This window comes from Nanorana parkeri, unplaced genomic scaffold (genome assembly GCF_000935625.1).
Source record: "Nanorana parkeri isolate BGI_ZX_2015 unplaced genomic scaffold, ASM93562v1 scaffold38, whole genome shotgun sequence".
Classification (NCBI taxonomy): Eukaryota; Metazoa; Chordata; class Amphibia; order Anura; family Dicroglossidae; genus Nanorana; species Nanorana parkeri.
The window spans coordinates 3,085,878-3,092,387 of record NW_017306306.1 but is presented as its reverse complement, the minus strand read 5'-3'; the positions used below and the strand labels follow the sequence as shown (position 1 = coordinate 3,092,387).

The window sequence follows — 6,510 nt, the reverse complement described above, 5'->3', positions numbered from 1 at the left end:
GAAGCTCAAGCTCCGAGCCGGCTTCTTTCTAGGCTAGTCCTTCCAGTGCCTCTCAGCCTCCTCTGCAGCAGTCTAAGGCCCAGTAAACCATCACATTTTATGCGCAGTGTGTAGACGTGAGGGCAATGAGCAAGATTCCAATGCCTCGGAATAGGGGCGTCCTGAGGCCGGGTGCGTGACGTCACTGTCAGTCATTTTGGTGTCACCCCTGCAATAATGACACCCGGGTGCGGGGCACACCCCCCGCACTCCCCTTGTGACGCCACTACCTCGGAGGAGGAAGAGACAGGCAGGAGGGAGTTCTGTAACAGCTGACTAGCTCAGAGCTTCTGGTGAGTATAACTTTGTTATTTATTTATCACTAGACACAAACAGGCATTTAACCCTTGCAGTGCAGGGGTAGCCCCAACTGCAAGGGTTAATAGAAAAAATTCCTGGGTTGTTTAAATTTCACCTTGAGCAGTTGAGTCCTGTAAGCAACAGACTTCTTACAACAGAGGTGCAAAGAGATATATTAAAACACATGAAAAGAGGCCTATAGCTCCACCTGCTGGGTCAAAGGAGGACATAGAACATTATACAGTATTTTCCGGTGTATACAAATTAGGTATTAATTTTACATTCCCTTTAATTGGGCTCAGTGCAATTTTGTTCATTTGTTAAGCAACTACGTAGGATCTCTGTACATATATTAGATATAGTATATATTTAATATTATTATATATTATATAGAATACATTTTGTATCCAGATGAATAACACGTTTAGTTGTTACATCCAGTATCAGAACGGCAGTCATTATGCACCTGATACAGAGCCCCGGTGGCCTGCCCTCAAGTGACACATGAAATTAATTGTGTCACCTTACGACACTTGTTCAGGCGTTTCTTGGCATTCCCTGTGGTAGTGCATGCCAGCCATGGAGAAATGAGTCCTTACAAGGAGACTGATTGGAAATGAAATGAAACACATAGAAAACTGGGAATACTTAAAAATGATTAGGTAAATGAAAAGTGACAGTTGGGTTACTAATGCCTCACTTAAGTACGCAGGATGAATGTCCTATAATTGGGTTAGTGGCAGAGGAATTAGATTCAGCGATGGAGGGTCAGTTTCATTAGTGCATGTAGCCTAACCAGCTGCCACTTACTCTAATGGTTCATGCGTCATTATATGTTACTTTTGTACACAGCAGCCCACCGGCCGGCCGGCCAGTCTTCTTGTTTGGTATGGAGAGATAAGAAATCCAAATGTTAAGGGGAAAATTTGTTTTCTGGTGAATTCACACAAGCCACAACGCAATGAGTTATTGTGCATTAAGACGCACTGTGTTAAGGCAGCTCTATCATTTTGATTGGCCTGGCAGCAGATATTGCAGTACAATTCAAGGGTCTCATATACTGACATGACAATGCCTCCTCCACCTGTATAAATCACATAGGGGTCTTTTTATGAACAATTAGCAGAGCCATTCACCCTGAAAACCTTGGTGGTTGTTCATTTTGTGCAAATAGTGGCAAGCACTAGTGTACTTAGTATATTTTATTTTCAAGTGTAATGCAATGCACGTGACAAGGAAGCATGGAGTCGGCTTTCTGGCCAATCAGGAAGCCAGGGGGCGGGGAATGACTCGCCGCCCAGCTTTGCGATTGGCCGTGAAGCCAGCTCCATGCTCTCTCGTCAGCAATAAGGAAGCCGGGGGGCGAGTCATTGGTGAAGAGGGAGCATGGAGCCGGGTTCCTGATACCGGAAGTTCTTGTATCGGGATAAGTATCGGGAGCATTTTTGGCGAGTACTTGTACTAGTATTGGTGCATCCCTAATTTGAAGCAGTTTTTATGGGAAGCACTGCATTTTTGATAAATAGAATTGCATTTTGATATATAGAATTGCATTGCACACCATTTTATTGAGTTTTTAGCTCACCATAATACTGCATTATGGTCACTAGATGGAGCTGAGGAGCACAGGAAATTAGTATTTTTCCTATGCTCCTTGGCTCCATCTAATGGTCATAATGTGCTAATACACTACATTTCACAAATGGCTCAGCAAATTGTTTAAAAATAGCCCCCCTTGTGTTAGTAGGTGTAACATTTACCTGTAAAGAATAAAGGTCAGATTTATGCCAGCTTTACATCTACTCCGCCACTACTGGGCGTGCCATCACCGTCTTTCCAAGGAGATTTTTAGGGAATGCAGAGCAGGCTTGCAATGGACTTGAAGTGTCTTGCCATGAGATTTTGGCTCCATGTATTTCCCAGTATCTCGCCGGAAGGAGAGTGATGTTATCCTCGCCTGGGCACTCTGGGCAGAAGATGGCATAAGGTTAGTATAAATCTATGTTTTGTTTTAAGAGGTTACTTTTACACCAACTAATCCCACGTGATCTGTTGCAGAGGAAAGGGGCCTGACAGTTTAGAAGGACCTTTTCCTGAGAGCTAGAAAAAATGGACATGACCCTTTTTTTAATGCATGGCATGTGCAATGTGGTGTACTGCAATGCAATTGTGTTGCCCATTACTGTAATAGTGCATTGGGGTGCTATTCAGAATGACACCACACCTTGGTTGGTGGGTTATTGTGAGTTGCAGTTAGAGATGCACCGACACCAATACCAGTACTCATACTCCTGACAATGCTTCGATACTGAGCGCCGATACTGGAGCTTTACATTTTTAAACACAAACGGTTGCCGTAAGGCCCCGACTTTATGACAGCCTTCTAGGGACTTCACAATGCTTCCGCCTCGCCTACCCGCCAGTCTGCAGAGACAGCGCCTGCTGCCCTTCTGACGCCCACAGCCTTTCTGACAGCTGCGGCCCTTCCGCATCCGCCTGCCATACCCTCTGGACACCACCTGAGAGCAGGTATATAGCAGCATATAGTATGCTTATATCCGGGAACACACAGGTTGGAGCTGGAGGGACTCTCTGCACACAGCTTGTGGGTAACTTTCCGATGTCAGTTTGCAGTGCAGGGTGTGCGGGTTCACTCACAAGAGACCTGATGACAACTCCAAGATCTGAACCCTCCCTTCTCTGACTGGTCCTGAAATCAAATACAGCCATGCTCCACCACTGTCCTAAAATCATTAGACTGTATTGTTTTAGAAAAACTATCACACAACACTAAAAAGAAAGGTATCAGTATTTGGTATTGGCGAGTACTTAAGGAAATGTATTGGTACTCCGACTCAGTCTGGAAACATAGTACTCAACGAAGCCTTGATTCTGCGACAAAGGCCGCTCACCTCTCTCCCCCTCCACTCTGGCGGTGGAATGTCTCTTGGCGTCCTAATGTCCAATACACTGCATTGGACATAATGACTTGCGGATCCTTGGACCGTCGGAGCGGAGGGAGAGAGAGGCTGTGGGGACCAGTCTAGCAGCTAGACAGGATCAAGATTCGGGTGAGTAAAACCTCTTTATTTTAGCCGCTAGGGAAAAATGACCAGTTAACCCTTGCAGTGTGGGGGTAGCCCCACTCCAAAGTGTGGGAAATCCCTGGTGGTCAGCAGGGTCAACTGGTGACCCCACTGGACGATTTCCCACCTATTCTAGTGACAACCCACAATTTGGGATTTTCTTTCACTTTAGCAATAAAAAGCTGATGGCTTCTATTTCCTCTCACCTGCATCCAAAACTAAAAAAAATAAGTTTTTGCTTTATTTGCACTTTAAGCTTTACTTCACAAGACTAGAAACACAAAGCGCACGGCTCACCCCTCTCATGCACCCTTGTAATCCACGTTCGTGCACGGATAACCCTCTTCTGGAGTGCTTATCTCAAAAACTGCAGTACCAGCACACGATACTCTTCCAAAGAGAATCAAACTTTATTACACATGCATCTGTACAAAAAACAACCCATGACGCATTTCTGCCCTACTCTGCCTTAGTCATAGCTCTATAACTAAGGCCAAGTATGGCAGAAACGCGTCAACGGTTGTTTTTTGTACAGATGCATGTGGAATGAAGTTTGATCTATTTTTTGGAAGAGCATAGTGTGCTGGTACTACAGTCTTTACTTTGCAAGCTTTTGTTAAATGCAGACATTATAGGATGAGCAATTGGATTGCATTAGGCACTGTACGTGCTACATATTGCCATAGCCCAGTGTCTCCAGTGTCTGACCATTGTTCAGTACTGTGCCCATGTTCCTGGTCAGGCCAACCTCTGTGGTCGTGGAATTGTAATGTCAGGATTAACAAGCCATGCAACTCAGGCAATTTCAAGCCCTGCTGATTTCATCTATTAATCCCATTAAATAGGAATCTTCATGACGTGTTCCCATATATCTATGAAATTACTTTTTATGTCTGCCAGGCTGCCGCTCTACTGAGGTCACCAGCTAGCTTGAAGTCCATCTAGCTAGTTTATTATCCACTCAATTTAAATGTGGCATGATGTCATTTTACGAGAATTTGTAGTTTATGGTGATTGTTTAGACATTAACAGGGTTATTCATACAAGGGTGAAAAGTTAGGAGAAGGCAGGAGAAGTGAACAATCTAGGACAACATAGTTGATTTGGACAAAAATCTCCAATTCAGCTCACTTTCCAGTTTAGCTATGTTGTCCTAGATTGTTGCCTTCTCCTAACTCTTCACCCTTTTGTGAATAGCCCTTTTAATTTAGGCTTTCATTGATACACATTAAAGCTGAGCTCCAGCCTTTAGATTGCATCTGGTAGGACACTATTCGTCTGATAATTTTCCGCCTGGATCAGTGCATATTTTGGCAGGAATTGGACAAAATTTAAGCTGTCTTTGGCCAGCCTTCCCTTCAGTCTTGCACAGTTGTACAGACTACTCCTTGCTACTAAAATGGCTTAGTCGGATTTCAAAGCCCAACTCAAGAACAAAAATGCCCTTCCACTTGGGCCCCCTAATGTGCAAGGGTAATGCTCGTTAAGTCTTGGGGTGGAGGCATAAGGAGCAATCCTTAGCTTATTGCTTGCTGCAGCAGGCTCCCGCCATCTATGCAACCAGTCCCCCAAAGCCTCCATTAAGGCACTCCATCCAGTGGTCACACGCTTATTTCCTCACATACAATGGAGGACTAATAGTCTTGCATTGTATGTGATGAAGCTAAGTGACCTCTCCCAGCCCAAAGTTTCAGGAAGAATAGGAGCCTCTTCCTCTACCCCTTAGAGTTAGCGAGCCTGTATCCCTTGCAGTGAGGAGGGGCCCCACTTTAAAGGTTTATTTTTCCATCCTGGAGATGGACTTAACTGTACACTGTTAGATTCTCAGATTGTGCATTAAAAGCATCAGCAGGTCAGATAAAGCCTGCTTCCTTTCCTGGCTGGAGGACGTCCAGCATCATCTCGATTCATGCCTACGGGCACCAAAAATGGAAATCTGGCCCTGTTGAGAGTACTGACGCAGGGTGTTGTGATGTTTTCAGGTAGCTATTGTAAGAAGGACACTCGACTGTACTCCGGAAATGCAAGTAAAACGCAGTTTATTAAGGGCAAACACAAAACATCTTGTTCCATCAACAGGGTAGACTTCCCCTGTTGCACAAGACAGTTTCCAGCAGCAACATAAAGGATAGTCTTTTGCTCACACAATGGCCAACATTTCATACACTTCTCATTATAATCAGCTTTCTACAGCATATGCACTCCTCAGTATTGCTCAGTAGCTTTCCTCAGCTCCAAGCTTCTCAGCACATCTCTGTGTGATACTCACACTGCTCTCCCAGTAGTGTGTCCAACAGGTCCCTTGGGTCACCGACCTTCCTGACCTCTCCCAGCCTCCCCCGGCTGTTCCACGTGCGTCCAGCACACACCTGAGTCTGCCTGTGTCCATGTGCCTCCTGCACACACACAACTCCAACACAACACCCCTTGAGCTCTGGCCCAGACTCATAATAAGGCTGCTCTCAGCCACCTGATCCAGCTATACTGGTTATTGGCAACACCTGGCCCCAGGAATAGAGATTCCATCCCACTATAGTCTGTAAAACCTGGAAGGAACTTAAGTTAGTTTCTTAGATTAGAAAAGCTTTAACATCCTGGAACCTCTTAGTCCCTCTGAGTGTTCCTGGGGACAATGTTGCCAAATTACATTGTGGCATTGCCACGCCCTCCTACACTATGTACAGCACTCTAGCGGCCCCTCCCACCAGCCATGAGCAGCCTAGTGATGACATCACTGGGTCTTAAAAGGTATGTAATGAAAACAGAAAGGTCTTTTCTAAAAATTGCATTAGTATGTTGATGTGGGGGCAGATTGAACTTCGGCTTCAGGTACATATGGTATATTTATAAAGCAGTGAATGTGACATTTACTAAACATTCACTGCATGTAAATAAATGACTCTAATTTAAAATATCTTGCTGTCGGATGTGCATTGCTGAATGGGCTGCCTTAAATCAATGCATGTAAATGTGGGTAATAACGTGCATGCGGTAACACACTGCGATGATGTGAATGTCTTCCAGGGTGCTTGTAGTTTGCTATTGTTTGGGGGGGGGGGGGGGTGGGGGTGGTGTGGGGCCGGGG

The 6,510-nt window shown here is 45.0% G+C and overlaps 1 protein-coding gene across 1 annotated transcript in view; it reads left to right on the top strand.

Annotated features, from left to right (window-relative positions):
* The window catches only part of ADAMTS12 (ADAM metallopeptidase with thrombospondin type 1 motif 12), a gene marked incomplete at its 5' end in the record, with an annotated part of 135,127 nt that overhangs the window by 50,585 nt on the left and 78,032 nt on the right, over window positions 1-6,510 (top strand). The window lies entirely within an intron of this gene.